This window comes from Trichechus manatus, unplaced genomic scaffold (assembly GCF_000243295.1).
Source record: "Trichechus manatus latirostris isolate Lorelei unplaced genomic scaffold, TriManLat1.0 scaffold00001, whole genome shotgun sequence".
NCBI lineage: Eukaryota > Metazoa > Chordata > Mammalia > Sirenia > Trichechidae > Trichechus > Trichechus manatus.
In genome coordinates, this window is record NW_004443937.1 from 18,501,283 (window position 1) to 18,525,381 (window position 24,099).

Here is a 24,099-nt window from a genome sequence, read left to right on the forward strand (position 1 = left end):
TGGCTCCTGGCCACCCTGGCAGAACCCCACTGCCCCACAGCTGGGATTCCCTCAGCCCCAGTGCCTGGCCTGGCCTGCCCAGCAAGCCTCCTCTGGGTTTTGCCCCTGAGCGCAGACCCAGCCGCATTCAGCAGGCCTGCCTGTTCTCCTCCTGCCCCATTCCTAGAAAGGATTTACTTCCCCTCCTGCCATCTTATACTTGCTTCTGGGTTTTTTTTTTTCTTTTTTTTTTTGCTGGTGTGGCAGTTAAGGGTTCCCAGGCCCATCCCCCTGGCCAGGCTGGGCGCTCTGAAGGAATCAGCCCTATCTTACTTATCACTGCCTCGACGCTGCCCGACATGGGGCTGGACACCAAGCAGGCGTTGGTCATTGCTGCCAGCTGAGGGAATGACTGAACACAGAGATGTCTGCTTTATTTGTTTCAGACAGTAGCTCACATCTGTTCTTAAGCCCACAGACATGGCTAGGGGTGATGGCTGTGGCCCCAGGGTCTGTGGTCCCATATTCAGTCTCTTCTTCAGGGCTCAGTCACTGCCAGGCCAGGAAGGACAGCTGCTCCTCACCCCTACAAAGGAGAACAGGTCAGAGTTCAGTCACGGTCCACTTCTGCCTGGAAACCCCATAGCCCCCGGTCTCAGCTCCAACACTGTCGTCGCTGAGGCTGACTTAGCGCCCCACACTATCAGGGCTCCCTGCAAATTGCTCCACTACAGCAACAGCAACATTGAAATGTAAATGTTTACATGTCAACCTCCCTCCTCACCAGCCTGTGGGTCCTTGAGACCTGGGACTGTGTCTCTTAACCTCTGTGCCCTGAGAGCAGGCCCTCGAAGAATGCATCATTAGTTGGCACTAGCTAATGTAAAACCCTCCATTCACCTAACTTCCCTGGGGCTGGCTGAGAAGACCAGTAGGGGTACAGCCAGCACCGCCACCCCCCCACCCCGTGCCTGCCTGCCCCTGCAGGCGGTGGCTGCCACACACCCCGTATAGAGCACTGGCCTCTGCCCAGCCCCTACAGCGCCCCCTCTGTCCCCTTAACAGCTCAGAGAGCGCTCTGTATGTGAGAGCCACACGAATTGGGCCCCTGTTGTTAGAAGTCTGTGGAAGCTGCATCCCCGGTCACCAGGAGGATGTCCAAGTCTGCACAGGCGCGTGTCTCTGAGCATGGGAGGCACCACACGGGAGTTGGAGCTCGTGCAGGAACGTGGAGAGCCAGACTGCAAGAGCCTCGGAGGGGCGTGGCGCTGCCTCCCACCCCAGCTTCCTGGCTAGTGGGGCCTCTATGCTGGTCACCAAACCCCTGGCTCCTACAGACAAGATTTCCTGCCACCTGGCTACATCTAGAAGCAAACTGCTATCAGGGATCCTTTAATTCTCCATTCCCAGCTTCCACCAGGAGCCTTCTGAGGTGGAGGCAGGGTGAGGCTGCGGGAGTGTCCTCCGGTGTTTGCTGCGAGGTGCACAGGGGGTGCCATCCGAGTGTCTGAGCCAAGGCCCTGCAGGAGTCAAGTTGAACATGCCATCCCCAAATGCTGCGGACTCAGCACAGTGGGCGCGGTGCTGGTCTCTGCCGCCAGCTGCTCAGTCTCCAACTCACTCTTTTATAATGTCAGGGGCTGGGGGCCAGAAGAGTGAGCCAGGCCTGGCAGTGGCCCAGAGCCTCACTCAGGCTTGATGGAGCTACAGGGAACATACTGAAGTTTAATGCAATCTGTCTTCCTCCGTAATCACATTTTTGCCTCGGTGCAATGAAGATATATTGGTAAGATGTGTTTGTTAAAGATATACTCTGCTGGGGCGGGGGTGGTACTGGGGGGCTGACAAGTGCCATGGATGCGTAGGACTGGACAGAGAGAGGGAGGGCAGAGTACAGAGCTGGAGAGGGCTGGGGAAACCTGGGCCTGCAGGACCCCAGGCCTCCCTCCAGTAACAGTTAGGAGTGTGATATGCCAGGGATGTGGATTTACTCATGTACCTGGGAAGGGAAAGGACCGCTGTATCAACCAGAACCTTGCCAACAAGTAGTGTCTTAGCTATCTAGTGTTGCTATCACAGAAATACCACAAGTGGGTGGCTTTAACAAACAAATTTATTTTTTTCACAGTTTAGGAGGCTAGAAGTCCAAATTGAGGGCGCCAGCTCTAGGGGAAGGCTTTCTCTCTCTGTCGGCTCTGGAGCGGCTCTGGAGGAAGGTCCTTATCTCTTCAGCTTCTGCCTCCTGGTTCCATGGAGATAGCCATGTGTCTTGGCATCTATCTTACCCCATCTCTCTTCTGCTTGCTCGTTTAATTGCTTTTATATCTCGAAAGAGATTGGCTCAAGACACACCCTACACTAATCCTGTCATAAATATAACAAAGGCAAACCAGCCCCAAATGGGATTATAACCACAGGCGTGGTGTTGTTGTTGTCAGTTGTGGCTGAGATGGTTCCGACCCATAGTGACCCTACGTACAACAGAATGAAACAGTGCCTGGTCCTGTGCCATCCTCATAATCATTGCTGTGTTTGAGTCCATTGTTACAGCCACCGTGTCAAAACCACAGGCATAGGGGTTATGATTTGGAACATCTATTTTGAGGGGACACAATTCAATTCATAATATTCTACCCTTTGGCCCTCTCAAAATTCGTGTCCTTACCATATGCAAAACACATTCACGCCATCACATCATCCCAAAAGTCTTAAATCAACTCCAAATCCAAAATCTCACGTTCTGAATCATCTAAACCAATATGGGTGAGACTTTAGGTGCATTCCATCCTGGGGCAAAATTCCTCTTCATCTGTGAACTTGTGAAATCTAGATTTCAAGTTATCTGTTTCCAAAGTACAATGGTGGAACAGGCACAAGGCAGGTATTTCCATTACAAATGAGAGAAAGTGGAGGAAAAGAAGGGATAATGGGCACCAAACAAGTCCAAAACCCAGCAGAACAGTTTATATTAGCTCTCAAGCTTGAAAATAATCCTTTGTTCTCTGAGACCATCTGGGCAATGGCCCTGCCCTCCAGATTCTGGGTGTTAGCCACGCCCTCTAGATTCTGGGTGGAGGTCCCTCAGTCCTGGTCTTCAGCTCCACCTTGTAGGCCCACTGGGACAGCAACTCTGCTCCCTCGGCTTTGGGTGGCTCCATTCTCCTAGTCCAACTGAGTCGTGACCCCACCCCTTTGGCCACAGCTGGCCCTGTTCTTCTGTCCCTTGGGCATGGAAGCCCTGCCCCCTCAGCTTTGGGCAGTGGATCCATACCCCTGGCATTCATGAATGGCAGCCCCACACTCTGGAATCAAGGTGGTGGAGATCTGTCTCTCTGAAACCATGATGGTTAAGATTCTGTGTCAACTTGGCTGGGCTATGATTCTCAGTGTTTTGGCAGTTGTATAATGTTGTGATCACTTCCCTGTTGAGTCATGATATGCGATCACTCCCATGATGGGATCTGCTGTGAGTAGCCAATCAGTTGAAAGGGAATTTCCTTGGGCGTGTGGCTTGCATCCAAATATAAGCGGACGTTCTGGCTTTTGCCTGCTCTGGATCCTGCAGCTGGCTCGTGTTTGTCTGACTTCTGGTTCTTAGGACTTGAGCTAGCAGCTTACCTATGGTCTTGCTTGCCAACCTTGGGATTCGTCTATCTTCACAGCCTGTGAGCAAGAGCCCTGCTCTCCGACCTGCCGATCTTGGGTTCACCAGCCCCTGCAGCTACGTGAATCAGGAGAAGCCTTGTGGTCTTGCCTGTCAGTCTTGAAATTTGTTGATCTTCACAGCCTGTGAGCAAGAGTCCTGCTCTCTGACCTGCAGATTTTGGGTTCGCCAGCCCCTGTGGCAATGTGAATCAGGAGAAGCCTCTATCCTGATCCACGGACTTGGGACATTCCAGCCCCTACAACCACATGAGGCATTTCCTTGATATAAATCTCTCTATATATTTACATGTTTTACTGGTTTTGCTTCTCTAGAGAACCTAAGACAGAAACCTAGGAGGCTGTGGCCCCACCCTTTGAGATCCATGATTCTGTAGCCCCATCCTTTGAAACCAAGAAGGCCCTGCTTCCCGTGCTCCTTCCAACAGTTCTCCTGATCTCTGAGCTGCTCCAGGGATGGTCCTTTTCTTTTCTTGGAGGACAAAAGATGTAGCTCCTTTGGCCTGTTTTCTGCCTGTAGAATTCCAAGAGGCAGACACTGTTCTTTCCTTTCATTCTTTCTCTGTCCCCTTCAGTCTAAGCTGATAGGTTTTCTGCTGTGGTAGTTGGTTAGATCCATCAGTCACAGGCTTTATCTCTTTAACAAAAGATTGGGTAGCCATGTCCTTAGTGAAAATTCTGGGACATGTATCCTTAGTTCGTACAACAGATTTTTCCAAATCTTTAAGTTTTGTTTTCATTTTGCACAGTTCATTTTTAAGTCCGTCTCTTTCCTCTCACATTTTACTATAAGCAGCCAGAAAAAACCATGCAGCTCCTTTAAGATCTTGCTTAGAAATCTCATCAGACAGATATCCAAGTTCATCAATTGTAAGTTTTACCTTCCACCAAACATATGAACATAATTCAGACAAGTTCTTTGCCACTGCATAAAAAGCACTGCCCTTCCTCCACTGTTCAATCACATGTTCATCATTTTCTTTTAAAGCCTCACTAGAAGCACATTTAATGTCCACTTTTCTAGCAACATTCTTTTGCTGGTGCCATACGTACTCTCTAAGATGCCAGAGACTTTCTCTACAGCCCTCCTCACTTCCTTCTGAGCCCTCACCAGAATTACTCTGACATCCATAACTCTACCAACGGTCTCCTCAAGGCAATCTAGGCTTTTACTATCAGGCACCTTAAAACTCTTCCAGCTTGTACCCATTACCCCATTCCAAAACCACTTCTACATTTTTAGGTATCTGTTACAGCAGCACTTCCCCTTCTTGGTACCGAATTCTTAGTTATCTAGGGCTGGTATAACAGAAATACCCCAAGTGAGTGGCTTTAACAAACAGAAATTTACTTTCTCACATTTTAGGAGGCTAAAAGTCCAAATTCAGGGTACCGGCTCTCGGGGAAGGCTTGCTGTCTGTGTCAGCTCTGGAGAAATGTCCTTGTCTCTTCAGCCTCTGCTTCCTGGTTCCTTGGAGATCTCCACGTGTCTTGGCATCTATCTTACTCCATCTCTCTTCTGCTCGCTTGTTTAATCTCTTTTATATCTCAAAAGAGATTGACTCAAGATACTAATCCTGCCTCATTAACATAACAAAGCCATGCCATTCCCAAATGGGATTATAACCACAGGTATAGAGTTAGCATTTACAACACATATTTTTTGGAGACAATTCAATCTATAACAAGTAGAAGACAAAAGCCTCGGCAAACACTATGGACGGCATTGAAGAAGCTGCCACTTGCTGGACGTGACCATTTCCCCAGCCTCATCTGTGGAGAATTCTTTAGGAACCACTGGCAACGTCTTCATGTTAAACTTGGAATCAGTCAAACAGTGCTCTGTGCTCCAGGATGGGTGATGAGGCCTCTGCTGCAGTCCAGGCTTCATTTTCTGGGAGGGAGGCAGAGCCTTTGGCTATCATCTAGGGCTGAGCTGCAACTGGTCTGCCTGGCTGTTAAGGGACATACTTCACTCCTCCTGGTTGTGTCCCCAAAGGCAGGCTCTGGGCAGCAGAGATAGCAGTGTGATGGGTGGTCCCTTGGCATGCCATGTGGTTCACAGAGGGGCTAGAAGGGGCAGGGGACACAGGCAGGGTCCCTTACCCTACCTGATGGGCCACATGCTCCCACCTCTCTGCCTCCTCCAACCGGAATGCTCTCCTCCACCTCACTGGGCTGCCGTCTCCCTTTCCAGAACACCCCTACCCTGGAATCCAGGCCCCCCTCCACTGTGTACCCCAGTATACCTCAGTCGGCAGACACACTTATGTCCTCAACTGGTAGGTGGACCCTTGAAGGTGGTGCCCCTACCAAGTTAGGTTAAGCTCTCCAGGGGCTCCCTTTTCCTACCCCAGCTGTACACATGCCCTCATGGGAACGTCAGACAGAACATGTGAACCAGGGAGTCTGAGGAGGCCCGGGACATAAGAACTCTCACCGTGTAAAAGTCGGACACCTCCGGGTTGGAGTGCTGATTTGACAGAAAAGGGCAGGGCAGCTGGATCTCTGAGCCTCCCCGCATCCCCAGGAAGTCCTAGGGAGGGCGGCCAGACCTTACCTTGTGGGCGGCGCTGACGCAGCGCTGGTAGGCCTTGACCAGGTCAGAGCACAGGAGCACCTCCTGCAGGTTCTGGCGGTAGCACTGGAGGATCTGGGCCTGCAGCCCTGAGCACACAGGTTCTGCCCGCCGGGGCCTGCGGAAAGACGGGGGCAGACAACCTTGAGGGCGCAATCTAGTGGCAGCTGACCACAGCTCTGGGCTACACACTGGGCCACTTAGAGCCCCTGCATGCCTTTCCCCCGTCTGAATTTCGGTGAGAGAGGAATGGCATTGGAAGAAGATAACCCCCTCGTGTGTTGCGATGTCAGATGTTGCGCTAAGCACGGCGACCACCAGTGTCCATTTAGCCCTCAGAGAGGACAGGTTCTAGACAGGAAAGGAAGGGGATACAGAGGTTTCATGCTGCTGCCTAGCTCCCATGCCAGCAGGCGGGTGAGCGGCCCGGGCTGTGGGCAGGACTCTGCCTGGGTGAAGGCTGGCCTGCTGGGTTTGGGGACTCAGTATCAACAACTCCAGACCCTCTGAGCCCCAGGAGGACCAAGCCACCCACCCTGGGTTGCCTGCCTAGGGCTGTGCTTGCCGAGCTCCTCCCAAAACCTCTGTGCATGTCATTCACATGTGCCTGTGACCACATAGTTTATACAAGAGTATATCTACCTTTCGATACATTTTCCCCCCTATTTTAAAGCTAATACACATGCAATGAGGAAAATTTGAAAACTACAGAAATGTCTGAAAAAGAAATAAAAAACTTTTCAGAATCCCACCTCTCAGAGACAATCACTGCAATATTCTGGGGTACTTTACTATTTTTTCTTTCTTCTTTTATCGAAGTAGTTTTAGAACCCACAAAAAAAGGGAATATGTTCTCTTTTTAAAAATGTGAAACAATTGAAAGCCTGTGAGCAGCCATCTAAGATACCCCACTGGTCTCCCCCCTTCAGGAGAAAGGGAGAATGAAGAAAACAAAATACACGGGAAAGATTAGTCCAAAGGACTAATGGACCACAACTACCACGGCCTCCACCAGACTGAGTCCAGTACAACTAGACGGTGCCTGGCTACCACCACTGACTGCTCTGACAGGGATCACAATAGAAGGTCCCGGACAGAGCTGGAGAAAAATGTAGAACAAAATTCTAACTCACAAGAAAAGACCAGACTTACTGGCCTGACAGACTGGAGAAACCCTGAGAGTATGGCCCCCGGCCACCCTTTTAGCTCAGTAATGAAGTCACTCCTGAGGTTCACCCTTCAGCCAAAGATTAGGCAGCCCCCTGAAACAAAACGAGACTAATGGGGCACAACAGTCCAGGGACAAGGACTAGAAGGCAGGAGGGGAACCCAAGGTCGAGAAGGGACAGTGCTGACATTGTCATAAAACAATATGTGTACTAACTGTTTAATGAGAAACTATTTGTTCTGTAAACCTTCATTTAAAGTACAATAAAAAAAAAGTGAAACAAAAACAAATAAGCAACAAGAAAAGTGAAACATTGTAGCTTAGGTTAAAGCCAGCCCTCTCCTGGGGTAATCTCTGATTGGTTTGCCTTCTTCGGGGTTCCTCTTCCCATCCTCCACGCCCCTGCCCCAATCACATACCCCTCCCACACACACACACACACACCCACTCACTTACACACATACTCATTTAACTCTTCACACTACAATGTTGACTGTACTCTCTGTGCTTATATACTCATTCATCTACTCTTAACAGCTGGGTGCCGTAGATGCTGTTATTTATCATCCCCTTTGAACAAATGAAGAGTCCCTCGGTGGCACAAATGGCTAAGTGCTTAACAGAAGGGTTGGTGGTTTGAACCCACTCAGAGGCACTTGGGGAGAAAGGCCTAGTGATCTACTTCTGAAAGGTCACAGCCTTGAAAATCCTATGGAGCAGAGTTCTACTTTAAAACCCATGGGGTCACCATGAGTATGAATCAGCTTGATGGCAACTGGTTTGGTTTTGGTTTCAGTTGTACAAATGAGGAAACTGAGGTACAAACAAGTTAAGCAACTGGTCCCAGGTTGCACAGCTAGTAAGCTAGTAAGCGATGGAGCCAGGACATACCATTTATATGGCTTTGATCACATCATTTCTACTGATATGCTTTTCTGAAATGGTTTTTAGGACAAGTTAACACAGGACCTTCACAGCTGTAAATGGAATCACATGGATACCTGCTACTAGTCTTTCATAATTAGATACACTCAGGGCTTAGGGCATCCAATATGCATTTTAAAATGCTTTTAAAAATCATTCCTCAAGTAATGAAGAAAATCATTACTATATGCAGCTTTGCTTCAGTCAGACAGACCTAGGTTTAAACCCAGCTCTGCCTTTTTAGGGGGTGGGAGAGGGAGAATTGTAGTTTAACTATTCTCCTGATCCAGCATCTTGAACATTTAAAAAAATGTAGCCATGGAGTAGATGATGGGACAGACAAAGACCAGTTATAATTTTAAGACATCTTCAGGCAAACAAAATTCATCAGCTGAGAACATCAAGCAACAGAGCACTCTGTGGCTTAGGAAGTAAAATACGTAGCATCTAGTGACCTCACTTAGAAGAAGTCTAGAGACGGGTACCTGTAGTATAGTTGTACCCGTTCGCCGACGTCATCCAGGGCCCAGGCTCCTTCTGTCTTCCCCTGTAGCATCTGTGTGTTGGTTTCTCATCCTCAGGTTTATTGTCTCCTGGTCACCCATGGCAGCTTCAAACACAGCCCCTCATGCCCAAGGCCTCAAGAAGGAGCAGGCCTCTGTGCTGGCACATTTTATCAGACAGAAAAATCCTTCCCGAAAACTTCACTCTCCAATAGGTTGTCTCTTTTCTCATTGCCAGAACTTGGTCATTCGTTCACCCCTCGATCACTAACAAAGGGAGTGAAATGACCATGTTTGGCTAAAACCAGTAAGATTCATGCCCCAGGGTTTGAACAAACTTGATGTTTTATAAGGTAATGAAGAGAGGAGGCGGGACTGTATGTGTGTGCTGTGCGGCTCTGGTAATAGGCTATGAATCTTAAGGTAAAGGATGTGACAGGAGAAACAGCTTCCCCCTTCCTGGAGAGGAGAGAAGCAGAAGGGAAGTGCTGAGGGTGGCTAGTACGCCTGGCTCTGCCCATGACAACATGTGATTCCACTAGACTCCCGAGGATGGTGACTTGTAAGTCCTTTTGCAAGATCCAAATTTTGATTGTGTTCTATACTGGAAGGACTAAGTCTTAGAGGAATTTCTTGAGGATACATGAGGGGTATTTTCTCAGCATTAACCTATTGGAGAATTGTCTTTCCCTTGCCTTCAGACATGAAACACAGATTGGCTCCTTAGATTCAACCTTTTCCTCTCAAGACTCAGGAGATTCTTCTTCATTGTCTTGTTTGGAGTTGCAGAAAGTCATCTGAGGCAAGAACGATAGATTGGGGTGGAGTGATACCCTGATTTTTCACCCTAAATGCCTGTAGAATATCTCTATATTTTAAAACTTTTTGATGTGGATACATCTAATTGTGAGCCTTTGAAAACTGATTTTTCTTGGAGGACAGCCAGGCTTTCTGATCAGCACTGCATCTCAAGCAAGCTCTCTTTATGGCTAGGCTTACTGCTTCCGTTCCACTGTTCTGACTTTTTTCTTTTGGAACAGCTCTAAGTCATAGGCTGGATCTTTGCTTCCTGCCTCATTCCAACTCTCTTCCCTCTTTGTTTTAATCTCTGGTTTCCCATTCCAGGAAGGCAGGCTAAGTTTTCCTTTCACATTTCCCACCTGGCTCTGGCAGGGCTAACTCTGAGGGAGAGCCAGCAGTGAGGCCTTCGGCTTGGCTACTGTGATTCTCACCTCCTCATGGCCCTTCTCTGGCTCCTGCACCTCTGCCACCTCCATTGCTGACCTTTCCTACCAGCCTCTTCCCTTCTGCTCTTTCTTACACTATGCTGTCCCCCAGGTTATATGCTCCCCTAGGGCATAAATTCTGTCATCCCCTTTTTTCACACTGACTTCAAGCAGTATCTTCCCCTTCCCTCATGTGATGACCTCCATGATGGCTGGTTTGCGTCGCGCCCCAGGAGCTACTGGGCACTCAACAAATACCTGCTATGGGAATGAATGGCTCAGGGGGAATTCCAGGTTTCAGTAAAGGCAGAGTTCTAGAGCTGTAACTCTGTGTGGGGCTCACTGATCTAAGTGGAAAAGAGGGATCCTGGGACAAGACCTGTGGAGTCCAAGAGACCTGGGTTCAAGTCCCTGCCAGCCACATCATCTTGGAGCAAGATACCTGACCTCTTTGAACCTCACTTTCTCTGGCCGTACAAAAGAGACTGATAATTATTTTGCAGGGTTGTAAATGAGCAGCAGTGGTGCTTGAGAACTTGCTCCTTTTCCCATGGCCAAACGGGGCTTGGTCCCCTCCTTACCAGCTTCTCCCCCTTTTCAGGCCCCTGTGAATTTTGAGGACAAGCCTCACAGAACAGTCAGTGGACTCCAAGTTCAGGAAAAACCGGGGCGTGGAGAAATCTATCCCCACCACACCAATATCACCCCTGGGACCAGAAAAGTCCTCTCTCCTCTGGAATTGATCAGGACAATATAAGGAGACTGAATGGTAGGCAAATGTCAATTGGAAGAAATCTCATCCACTTTGTCTACAAAAAGGCTCTGAAGGGGCAAAGACAGGGAGCTCACAGCTCTCAAAAGGTGCATTCTATCCAAACACAGCCACTTCCAGCCTAGTCCACTGCCATCCTGTTTTATAACATATACAAAACAGCTCAGACTTTTTAGAAACATTCAGTCTTGTGAATAGCTGCTCTTCAAATACACAAATAAATGTATCCACAGCATGCTTTGAACTTTGCAAGACTGAGTAAGTCCTGTACTCCTATCTGAGGACAAGTATGTTCTTTGTGGGTTAAGATCTAGTGGTCTATGTGGCTTTGAGGAGTCAACACCACACGAGGCCACGTGAGGGTTTCTCATCTCTTAGGTCTTAACTGCAACACTAAGGAAGTCATTTCACCTCAGTGGGCCTCCTTTTCCTCATCTGTACAGTGGGAAAGGTAACATCACCTACAGAAGCTTGTGGGAAACTGAGGAAGCCAGGTGGGGGGTTTGAGGAAAGAAGGTGTGCTTGCGGGAAGGCTGGAGTTGCCGGCCGCCATTGGTCGACATAGTTAGCACCGCCTCTGATCACAGTGGTGCTAGCAGTCACACTGTGTCTGCACGGAGGGCCCTTGTCCTGCGTTTCCCTGGCAACTTCACAAGGTGGGCAAAGTTATTACAGACCAGGTCACACAGTTAGTTAGCACATCACACAGTTAGTTAGCACGCCGCACAGTTAGTTAGCACGTGTCAGAGATGCACCTGACTTCAAACCCCACTCCTTCCACTCAGACAATAGGCACCAATCACATAGAGACAGACTAGACTCCTCCAGTATATCCAGATGCCAAAATGTCACTGAAAGAAAACATCTGGGAAGAAAGACCTCAGAAAATGTAACTGCATTGAGCCCCAACGTTATCAGCACTGTGATGTATTCTGGACAATTAATTATCACTCGCTCCCTTCCCCCAAATACTTCTCCTAGACCAGATTCTGGGTGGTGCAAATGGTTTGCACCTGACTACTAACTGAAAGGCTGGCAGTTCGAATCCACCTAGTGACACCGCAGAAGAAAGGCCAGTGATCTACTTCCAAAAAGATTATAGCCATTGAAAACCTATGGAGCAGTTCTACTCTGAAACTCACGGGATCACCATGAGTCTGAATTGACTCAGCGGCAACGAGTTTGGTTTTCTTTTTCTTTTTCTTTTTTAAATAACAGTATCTTTGTTCTTATGGTAAGAGAAATGGTAAAGAATATTTGGAAAAAAGGAAAGTATTAACCACCACACAACTCTCCTGCCTCATTCCAACCAGCAGCATACACTATCAGGCAGTACAGGAGAGTAGTGAAGAGCTGGGTTTGAATAATTTGGGCTGCTTTCAAGCTTGCTGCCTCTCTGCTCCTGTCTATAAGATGGGGACAGTATGTGGGGATGGGTGAGATGGCAGCTGCACTGCAGGGTGTGGCACTCGTTGTCTCCCCATCGCCCTCCACACTGGGTGCTCTCTCACCTCTGGGACCTTCGAGTCTTTCCCCCACCATAGTCTTGGCCTGTGCCCCATCCTCCTGCCCCTGAAGGCCCCAGCCCCAACCCCCTCTCTTTGAGTACAAAGGCCCCTCACTTCTTGTCCTTTGTGAGGTGGATCCCTTGAGCTGTATCATCAGTCACTCTCTTGCCAATTCCTAAACTTCCTCCTCCCCTCAGTCCCAGGTTCATCCCAACAACTCACCCTTGGACCTCAAGGCCCACATAGCTAACAGCCTCAGGATTCTTCCATCTGCACATCCCACAGATATACAGACCATTTCCTCGGCGGAAGTCACCATCCATCACCCAGGACTGTTTCTCCTCCCAAGTCTCCTCATTTGGTAAATCCCCCAGTCTCCAAATTGGAAACCTAGAGTCATTCTCGGTGTTGCCGTCTTTCCTTCTAAGGAGCCCCCTGCCCCTCTCCAATCTAACATCTCAAAAACTCACCTTCTCTCTCCACCCACTGCTCCCAACTGACCTCTCACCTGGATGACTCCAGGTGCTACTGACCACTCTTCCTGCCTCCAAATCCACCACTCTCCAGCAGCCACCAGAGGCCTATCTACTTTCCAGATTCAAAACCTTCACCAGGGCCTCTTGGACCTCAAGTTTGTTATCAGGTTTGTGAAGGCCAAGTTGCCCTGTCTGTTCCTCCCCTGGTGGTCCCAGGCCACAGTGATCTTTCCACTCAGTCCCCTATAGAGCTCAGGCCTTCCAGGGTCCAGCTTCCTCCTCCAGACAGTCCTCTGTTCCCCCATGGCCAGAGCCCACAGCTTCCTACTACACCACTCCCTGCACAGCCTTGGGGTCTGCTTCCCTGTGCCTCCTCCAGAGCACACCTTCATCTTGGCATCTCTGGCCCAGCTTCAACCTGCATATACATCCTGTCCTCCTATCTAGAGGGAGAGGTCTTTCCTAGGTGTGAGAGTACCCCTCCAGCAGTGATTTGGGTCTCACCCTCCTGCCACCTGAAGCTAGTCTCTCCTGCCTCTTTCCCCTGTACCTTCCTTCACAATTCCCCCTTCTTCATTAAAAACAGGCTTATGCCTCCAAAGAGTCTAAAAGTATTTAAAACTCAAACCATTTCTGACTCTGACTCCTCTCTCAAACACAGCCCTTTGTCCTTTCTCTTCGCCATCACATTGCTCCTGAAGCTCCGCCTGGGCCTTTCTTTCTCCAGCACCCCGCTATCATGGGCATCGGATCACACTCACACCAGGTTTCAGACCTGTGTCAGCTCCAGTCGGCCATCCACAGACCCTGGGCAGTGCTGCTCCTCTTCCTGCACTTCCTACATAGCCAACAGCATCAACATGGGCTGGCCAGGCTGGGGCCCCTGCATCACACTCACTGCCATTTCACCCACACAGATGCCGTCTCCAAGCTTTATCTCCAGAACACCCTCTGTTCTATCCCTTTGTCTCCATCCTCATGGCAACAGCCTCAAACTGTTCTCCTTACCTCCAGCCCATCCTCTACACTGAGATCAATGATTTTTCTAGAGCATAAAGCAGGCCACAGATTTCTAAAACACCAAGCCAGTTTTTAAAACACATTTATTGAGTGACTACAATTCAGTGGACCCTGTGCTAAGCATTATCTCAATTATTTAATTCTCAGGAGAATCCTAGGAAGTGGGAACTATAATTAACCTTGTCTTACAAATGAAGACACAATAGCTCAGAGTGACTCAACAGCTTGCTGGAGTTCACAGGGTGATAAGCAGGGCCAGGGCTCAGGGCTAAGTCTTACTCCAAACCCACTGTTTGGGGCTCTGCTATGCCACAGGCAACACACCAAGAAACCTGTGGGCGCCCAGGATCTCCTGCCCTCTGCTCACCTTCCTTCTCTCTGGCCTCGCGCCCCCCACTCATATGGCAGGGACCTCCTCGGGCTCCAGTGACAGCTTAAAGAACACTGAAGGTTGACATGTTTGCTCGTCTGTCTCCTTGCAGGACTTGGAGACTCCAGAGGGCAGGGCTCTGGTCTTTCACCTGTACTCCACGGCACAGCATCATCAGCAGATGGCTGTGTCCGGAACAGAGCACCCAGGGTAACTGGCCCCACAGCTCTGTCACACGGGGGCATCAGGAGGGAACTCACTTTCATGAAGCAGTACCTCGGTCACACATTTGTGCATGAATGCATTTGATTCACACAGCACCACTGAGGTCACTGGTGTCCTTATCTTTCAAATGAGGAAACTGAATAGCAGGAACGTCTGCAACCTCCTGGGGTGCAGTACACTTGCCTATGCAGCTCTAGCATCTCTTCCCTGGGCCTCTCCCCTTCCATTCCCTGTGGGTCAGGGAGCTTAGCCCTCCTTGGCCACGAGGGGGGGTTTGGCCACATGATTCAGATTGGGCTAACACAGTCACAGGGTCTCATGGACCCAATGAAAGGGAGTGGGCCGAAAACATGACCCTTCAGGGAAATTTTCTATTTGGAAGCTGGGAGAAGACATAAAATTGGGCCTCCCACAGCCGTCTCTCATGCCATTTGAGCTTCTAGATTCAAAGCTAGAAACTGTTCTTTGCTTTTCTGTAATGCAAGCTAACACACTCATTTTTTGCCTTATATTAGATTGGGCTGGATGTCTGCCACTTGCAACCAAAAATCTTGCTTGGAGAAGACACCCTGGTGAGGTTGGGGGTCAATGGGATTCTAAGAATGATCCTCACATGTGTAAAGGCAGTCATGTAGACAAGCGATTTGACCTATTGTCCAGAGGGCAGAGTTGGAAGCAATTAATGGATACAACCTACTGGGAGACCAACGAGTTAATAGTCACTGTTCTAATCGAGAGGTGTGGGTACCTTCTCAGATGTGCCAGCAGGCCCAATTCTTCACCACCACCAGCAGCTCTATATCTACGTTGTGCCAGGCTCTGGGTTAGGGGTCTGTGTACCATCCCTCCAGTTCTTCCACCCCTAGTGAGGCACAGTCTCCACTTACAGATGAGCTGAATGTCTCTAACTGCCTCATTCAACCAGTAGACATATGGAGGAGCTGTAACGTATCTTGAGGTCTGTATAGGTCCTTCCTCGTGCTCCCCAGGAAGCCTCCCCTGGTGGGAGAGATTTGGGGTGAGGATCAGGCTGTGGGAAGGGAGGTGGTAAGTGGTACACTTCCATCTCGGTAAACAGCATTGGTAAAAAGTTCCATCTCATTTGAGACTGTACCTGGGGCAGACCTGTGGTTACTGCCATCCTGAGAACCAACACACGCCAAGGGCCTCCTGTACAGCAGGCCTTTAAGAATACCCATAGATAGGAACATTTGGGAACACATAATGGTAATGGTTGAACAATATGATAGCTAATGTCACTGAATTGTACATGTGAAGAATGTTGAAAAGATAAACATATATACTTGCCACAGCAGACCTATGAGCTAGACGTTATTGTACCTACTCTACAGATGGGGACACTGAGTCTCAGAGATGCTGACTGACTTGCCCAAGGCCACACAGCTAGTAGGATGGAGCCAGGATAAGAGCCTGGTGTGTTTGGCTCCACAGCCCTTGTTCTCCACATGGTCAGCTCTCTCCACTATGCTTTTAGAGAAGATATTCACAATTTCCAAAGAAGAAACAACCGAGAGTATAAATAAGAAGCATAAGAGACTTGCCCTAAACCACACTTTGTCCAAGACTCCCCTCCCCAGTAGTGCCAGAGTTGTTGAGGGGTGACAAATCCAAGTCAGGAGCTGGGAGGGGGGTCAGTGAGGGCCTGGATCATCAGACAAGGATCCACGGGAGACGGAGGGAGGAAGGAAGCATGATGAACTGATGGCCATCTGAAGCTGATGACAAAGAGCAGAGCAACGGCAAGGCAGGAAGGGAGAAGGCAAAGAGAGGAAGCTGTCTGCTGGCGAGGCCTGCGGGCCAGAGTGGGGCCAGGATCCCTGCCTGTGTGGGCACCGTGCCAGCAGGGCAGAGTCACTCCCACCCAGGGGACACTCCTGTGAAGTCCAAGTGTCTTCCTTCCCCCTCTGATTAACTCCTATGACTGAGTGTGCACAATGCCTTTCCACAAGTGCGTTTCCAAATCCTCCGTGCACTCTCCACTTTATTGAATAAATGAAATCTCATCAACTTATCCTTCTTCTATTATCACTGCTAACATCAATCTGATAATATTGGCCTGGTGTGGAATTGGGCTATTATATATCTCCTGATATTTAATTTCAGAGAAACATCAGCAGGGGGGTGAATATATGGAGCAAGCTTTTTATTACCGGCAGTAGCAAGGAGATTCCAAGTGAATTAGACATTCATCTTCGTCAAGGCCAATCTCGCTGCTCAGGAGAGGTTTTGCTTTAACCCGTGGCTAAGGCTCGGCTGCTGACGAGAGCAGCTGGTTACTAATGACTTGGTTAACTGGCTGCTATTGACTATGTGTCATTCAGCCTGGGTAAGTGGAGCCCGAAGATTCCACCATCGATCAGCATGCCACGCGGGATCACTATCAGCTGCTGGATGCTGGCCTCCTGCTGCCCCCGACCCCATAGGCAGGAAAGTCAGCTATTCTAAGAGACCAAGACTGGGGAGATGGCACTTGTACTGAGAGCTGGGAAGAGCTCTGGTTCCCATGGGGAAATGAAACACAAATTGGCCCCTGGTTACCCCCTTACTCAATGAAGGAGAGGCTGTCTTGTGACAGGCTCTCCTCCAGGACTAAAATTTCACACACATACACACACACATACACAAATGAGAGGAAAGGGCCATTCCTGTCTTTGTTCCTTTGTTGAAAAAGAAAAAAAAAAAAAGGATGGGAACTTGTCCCAAGAAGCCTTCCAGGTTCCCTAAAGTGCAGAAGGACAGGGTGTTGGCGCTGTCTGGGGTTGGAAGTCGAGGAACAAAAGGGTACAGTGTTGACGGTCAAGATGGTACAGACACAATGACTGCCGAGCACACTGGGGTTGGATAGCTCAGGGCAGGAGCTGCTTCCTGGGCCTGTTCTGCCCAGGAGAGACCCACCCTCGGCGGTCACCCAGTGGCCGAGGTCTCTGGGTGCAGGGGACCTAGGGTCAGAGCACACAGCAAGGGAGCCTGCTCGGGCTGTTGGAGGCTTTGTGAGGACACAATCTTACAGCTTTTTTAACTCTCACAGCCCTGGATCTTGAACACAGGAGAGATCACACAACTTTCAGTTACTGACTGGAGTGAAAAACTAATTTGAAGGCCCCTAGGATTTCCCAGAACTCCACAGGCTCAGGGTGGCCACTTCTTTCCCCCATCCCCTTCCCTGGTTTGCCATTGCTCTCTAGGACAATTCCCGTCACTCCTGACTGCTTGACCTCCCTCCTCTGGTGTGCCCCCTCATCCACCTTCTTGCTAACTCCAACTCTACCAGCCTTTCTAAATCATGGTGGTACAGGTTCCCTGGAGAAGAACTCCCAGGCCTGCAGAATGGGGTCCACATGGTGGGGCCTGCCACCCCAGCCTCTGTGATTTGGCCACAGCTGTGCTGACAAGCATGACTCCCAGAACCCGAGGCCTCAAGACAACGTTTCATCTTCATCAAGACACCAGCTGGTGCTCACAACAGCTACCCAGCCTTCTTGGTACTTTTACCTCATTTCTGCTCAACACTTGCTGCCCCTCGCTGTGACCTACTCTCTCTGCACAGAGCCTTCTCCAGGGAGAAAGTCCACTGTGCGTGCCTAGAGACTGCTGTCCCTTCGTGAGCCCCTTCACTCCATTCATCCTGGGACTAAATACTTGTTGAGTGCCTGCAGGCACCCACACTTATCCTTAGGGCACTTACCCCCTGGGGGCAAGCCCTCTGGTGGAGGCTGTCCATTTTTCCAGGGCCCGACGATCCAGAGGCAGGGCTAACCTTACTGCTCGATGTGGCTTCCAGGCCACTCCACACTACTACTATCTCTACTGCAGCCTTGAGGGGGTTGCCCCAGTAGTGCCATCCCTCAAGGCAATCACCTCCCCAGGGAATGCTGCAGTTCCTTGAGATTCCCACCACCTCTTGTAGTTCCCAGACCACAGCTATTCTCCCACTCCAGCAGCACCCAAGGTGTGAGAACACCTGTCCCCCATAACAAGAAGCCCCAAATGCACAACAAAGCATGGCAAGCATCTGCCAAACTATGTCGCCAGAAACCTGGGGCCCATGTGAAGAAAAGGATTCCAGGGGCGCTAGAGCAGGGAGGTCAGCAAGCACTGTTGGGTCAGGCTGGATTCCCAGGTATGGACACACTGAGCAGAGCCTGGACCCAGCGTGCTGGCTCCAGTAGCTGGCAGTGGCTGTGACGCTGTGCTCAGTTGGGTGACCAAGGCTGGACTCAATGTTGACCTATATTAAGTGAAGCTGAGATGCCTGCATACAGCTGGGATACTGCAGAGGGAGGAATTCAAGGTGCCAAGGTGGATGTTTTGTGTGTGCTGCTCACCCACCCCGGAGAGTCCGAGGACACCAGTGTCCTTGGGAGGCCTGTGGTGCTGTTCTCTGTAGGCCAGGATGATGGTGGGTGATGCTGCCACTGAAATGTCCCAGGTGCAATGCAGAGGAGGGATCCTGGTGCAGGAGGGTCCAAGTGGTGGCACTTACCTGCCAGAGAGCAGTTGAGTGCAGAAACTGGACAGACAGCAGGAATCTTTGGGGCGGCTCACTGCTCCAGGCATTCTTACCCTGAAACCGTTGGGCAGTCCACTAAGGTCTTACCTGATGTGTATAAGTGAAAAGCCTCGAAGTCTAACAAAAAGAGATTTGATTTGATTCATCTTAACAAACAGATAGCAGATGCGGCCCCTCCCTGGTTCCCAGGCCTTAGCCCCTTCGTTGTGTAGTTCTGGGTCATAGTGGGCCTGTGAGAGGTGGGGGCTGGGGAGGAGGAGACCCGTTACTCTCGGGGCAGCGGCAGCCTGGCACGCCTGCACATGAGACCAGCAGCAGCTTCCGGCAAGCTCATAAAAACTTCCTGCTTCACTCACAAGATGGAAATGGTTGGTTAGAGCTTCTCAGAGCTTCTTGAGGATTCCAGGAGCTCCCCTTTGAGCTTTTGAGAACAAGCATCCCTGCTTCAGGTCCAGGTCTTCTGAGTCAGCTCCCCTGACCTTCACTGTTGCACCCCTTCCAATGGCTGTGGGAGCACCTAAATCCTGTATGAAGCCCTTTATGCCCACCCAGAAGACACAGAGTGGCTTCTGTTTTCCTGAATGAATGTTGAACAGAGCAAACCTTTTCTCCCGACGCCTCTGGTCTAATACTCCATGCCACCATGCCTCAGTGACCCTTGGCTCGCTGGCCACATCCAAGCACCTGCCTCTATCTTATGACAGTTCTTGCCATCCTGCTGGATTTGTTTGTCCCTCTGCTCACTCATCCACCCAGGCCTTCTCCAATGTGTGAATGCTCACTGTAAGCCAGGCACTATGAGAGGAGGAGGTACCACACTGAGCAGGACCAGGCCCTGCCCTGGCTCTCATGGAACCTTAGTGCAGTTCAGAGGACACCACAAATACTGCAAGCACACCACACAGGTAAAATCACAAAGTGCAACCAATGCCATAAAAGGAGGCACAATGCCCTCAAAGTGCAGGCACAGGAGTCTGCCCTCATCAAGGGGGACAAAGAGGAGAGAACGTGTTCTGGATGGAGTGAGGTTACATAGAGGTCCAAAACCAGGGTAGATGAGGGCTGGGGGCACATAGAGGGCAAAATCGTGTTATTTTGGCCCCTAAATCTCTTAGGAATCTGTGCTCACTTCTCTGTCTCTATTACCCTATTCAGACTCTCATCATCTCTCAGCTGGACTCTACAAGAGCTTCGTAACAGTCCCCCTACCTCCTCCACTCGGCCACCAACATGACTAAAAATAATTGGACTGTAAGTCACTCCTGAGTTTGGTACTCTTCGCTGGTTCCTTGGCCTCTATTTGACAGAATCTAGTTCCTTTTCCATGGAGTACAAAGCCCTTCACAATCGGGCTTCTACTTCTCTGCACTGTCCAGCCATGTTTTCTGCCCTGGCAGAGAAGGCCTGTTACTGTCTCCTGAACACACGTTTCCTCAGGCTGTGCACATGTTGCCTGGCCATCAGTCAGCCTGACAAACCGACCTGCCTTCCCAATGCAGCCCTATGCCCCCTTCTGCAGAGGCCGGAATTGTCAGTCTGCAGGTGTTGGTCCAGGCCTCATGTGGGGCACACCCTGCAAGTTGCTGTGGGCATAGGGGCGGGAGGCGCTAGGCCCAAAGGGATGTGGTGGTGGTCTGTGGCACACTGAGTCGGCAGGGCATGCTTCTGCTTCTTCTCTGGCCTGCAAACCCCCTCATCATGTACTCACTCCTAGCACTGACCAGTGCTGCACATAGCAGGTGCCAAATAAATAGGGATGGAGGAGTAAGCGCCTTGTCATCCTCTCAACGTGCCCCACATTTCCCAGGTCTGCACCTCTGCTCCATACTTCTTTCTCCCAGCACTCTCTCCTCCCTACCCACTGTCTGAGGTGCCACATGTGACCCCAGCCACAGCACTGCCCACACCTGTGGCTCTGCACTAGGGTCCCTTGTGAGCGGTCCCTTGTGAGCGTTCCCTCCGGCCAGAGAGAAGCATCCTGAGTCTGTGTCTCAGCTCTGTTGCCTGCATGGGCACCTCTGCAGGTCCTGCTGCTTACCACCCACCTCAGAGTCTTGGCAGGCTGCACAGCAGTCAGCCCACAGACTCTCTCCCCATGAGATGGTGGGAGCACCAAGGCTGGGACCACATTTTAACAACTCTGTTTTCACAGGGCCTGAATAATACTGAGCGTTAAGCAGGTATTCAATAAATAAATAAATTGACAGAAAATAAATAAAAAAAGAAAATAAACTGACAGAGCCAGCCTTCAATAATTAAAAGTTGTCTGGGCTTCATTTTCTTACAGCTTCTAGAGGGTGGAGGCTATCCAACTGGCACAGCACATGCCTGCATGGCCAGGCCTGGGAGTTGTACCCGGGGGGCCCAGCCCAGGCTGTTCACCTGGCACCTCTTTAAAAGCTGTGCCTGTTCTGAGCCAGGCTGTGCACTGCTTTCCACCCTCCTCCTAATCTTCCCAGCTCCTGAGCGCAACTTATTCCTCTGTTGCTAGCCGCCCTCACTTTCTGATCTGAGCCATACCACCCAGCCTCGGAGACTCATCCTCCCTTTCCTGCAGCTTCCAGCGAAGCCCCACCAGGGGCCTGGCCCACACTCCACCCAGCCCCAGGGTGGGACCTGTGTGGCTCCATAAGACCTTAGCAGAAGTCAGGTGCTCAATAACTGCCTACTGGATGGACAGACCAGAGAGCTCATGCTCAGGGCTTTCCTTCCAGGTGCTGGGCTGGGCTGGACCATGCACAACACCTACCTGCCCACCCAGGTCCGGATAGTCACAGGCTGCATCCCACAGCCACCAGCAGAATTAGGGTGGGCTCTGCTAACACCCTAAACACAGGAGTTACAAGGGCCTGACATTTCCCCCTTTGGGCCTGTCACTCAGGTGCAAGGCAGGGTGTGTGGTCTATTGGGAGCTCTAGGGAGAGGGCCAATGTCCCACAAGAGACACGGGGCAGGGAGATGAGAACGAACCCCAGACCCAGTCAGTGAGTCTGCAGGGCCAGAGACATAAAACCCAGAAGACAGCAGGACTAACAGGAAGCAGGGCTGAGTCACAGTCCTGGCCATATCTGCTCGTCCTGAGGCCTTCCTGCGGGTGCTCATCTGGTCTATCCTTTTCCTACCTCTGGCTTCCTGTGTCTCCTTGGTGTAATGAAACCCAAATCCAAGTTTTGAGTTCCTCATATTCAAAACTCTAGAACATGATCCTGGGCTCCTTTTTGTCATGGCCTCCCTCCAGGCCCAGACATTCAGGATCTGGACCTCAGGAACATTCCAGAAGCCCCTTCTACCTCACCCCTCCATGTCCTTACAGTCCAGTCTAGACTATAGCCTCTCCCGTGGCACCACTGAGATTGCCTCCCACCTGGGGCCTCCTTCAATCCATTCCCCACCTGCTGACAAGAGCTCTTCCTGAAGCTCCACCCGAATGACCCCACCTGACCCCAGGGTAAATGGTAATTTCTAACCTGATCTCATTTCACCCATCCTCAGCAGTGCTTTTACTCACTGGTTTTTAGATTGTAAAACTGTTTTATCAGCTGAAATTTTCCACATAGTCCCAATGAATAGAGATTAGCACGGAGATGGGCGGGGGTGGGGCGGCTGCGGCTAAGGTGGGGCCCTAACCCCTTGTCCTAGTCCCCTCCCTCTTTGGTCTCCACCAAGGACATTCAGAAACTGGAACCATACGAAAAATCACACCTGGCTTCTCGTGGGTTAAGCTGGGGTTATCTGAATAAGCTCCTGAAATGGGGGCCTGTTTGTCCCTCCTTCATAGACAAGGTGGGGTGAGCTGGGGGGGGGGTGCAGTACAAAAGGACAAAGGAGCCGCCGAGCTAGAGAAGAGGAAGCACCCACCCAAATGGGCTCATGCTGTGGCTGAGGCAGCCCTGCAGCTGGGCTCGGGCCCATTAGTCACAAGATGACAGCCTCACTTCCCTCCACTGTCGGGGACACCAGAGGAGGCAAAGCAGATCCTCACAGGCTCCAGCTTTCCCTGCACCTCCCACGTCACCACCAAGGGCGAGAGAGCTGTCGCGGCAGTGTGATCTCCACACTCTCTAATCCACAACTTGCAGGAACCAGAACGTATTTCCCTAAGTCTGAGCACCAAGGTGAGGGAAGGTGGCTGAAGTCTAGCAAGACTATTGACACAATCTGACCCCAAGCGAAGAAGACAAGCCCAGAAAGCTGAAGTAACTTGTTAAATCATAGCCATTTAATGATAAAAGTAGGGCTATGTCTCGATTTCCTAACTCCCATCAACCTAAGTCACTGAAGGACTTTGAGCTGTTTTCAAAAGCAAAGGATGGAAGACTTTCCTTCCCATCTTCCCTTCCCCTTGCAGCAAGGAGAAGTTGGTCCCTGGTGCCTGAGGAAGTAGGACAGTAAGGGCCTCAGTGTGCATGACAGCTGAGGCAGTGGGAGTGAGGGTGGTGGGGGGAAGGAGGTAGCCAGTGAAAAAGGCAGCCAGAATGGTTGGGAGACTGGTTACATAGAACAAAAAAAGTTCACTGATTGAACAAATAGGTATATTTACTGAGGATCACAGGAGCCAGGTTTATCGCTCTCTGAGAAGGGATTTCCAAACATAAAAACAAAACAAAAACCAAACTCACTGCCGTCAATATGTGAAATGTTGAACTGGAAGTAAAGATATGAATTTGAGGGATTTTTTAATCTACATTGAGATACAGAAATAGTTAATAAACACGTATGTCTGCTTCTGTATACACACAAATGTTTCCTAGCTCTAGCCACTGACAGCACCTAGAAGAAGTGACCCTGATACCTCAAAAAACCAAACCAAACTCGTTGCCATAAAGTTGATTCCGACTCATAGCTACACTATAGGACAGAGTAGAACTGCCCTATAGGGTTTTCAAGGCTGTAAATCTTTACAGAAGCAGACTGCCACATCTTTTTCCCGTGGAGTGACTGGTGGGTTTGAACCGTCAACCTTTTGGTTAGCAGCCAAGCGCTTTAACCACTGCGCCATCAGGGCTCCTTAGTAACTGCTCAGGATCCCCTAAATCCACATTGATCTGGCACCAGATCTTGGTTTCTCATACCATTCTCCAATAAAAGGAACCAGGGCTCCTTGGAGAAACAGCTAATTCCAGGGCTGAGACAGAGAAAGAACAAGATAATCCTGG

The 24,099-nt window shown here is 50.2% G+C and overlaps 1 long non-coding RNA gene across 1 annotated transcript in view; it reads right to left on the reverse strand.

Moving 5' to 3' along the window:
* Window positions 1-352: 352 nt before the first annotated feature.
* LOC111819227 (uncharacterized) overlaps window positions 353-24,099 on the reverse strand; it is a 62,149-nt gene continuing 38,402 nt past the window's right edge. Inside the window, exons 3-4 of the long non-coding RNA XR_002822976.1 lie at window positions 6,203-6,338; window positions 353-565 (exon numbers count right to left, since the gene is read on the reverse strand). This is a non-coding gene — a long non-coding RNA (uncharacterized LOC111819227). The remainder of the gene's footprint in view (window positions 566-6,202; window positions 6,339-24,099) is intronic.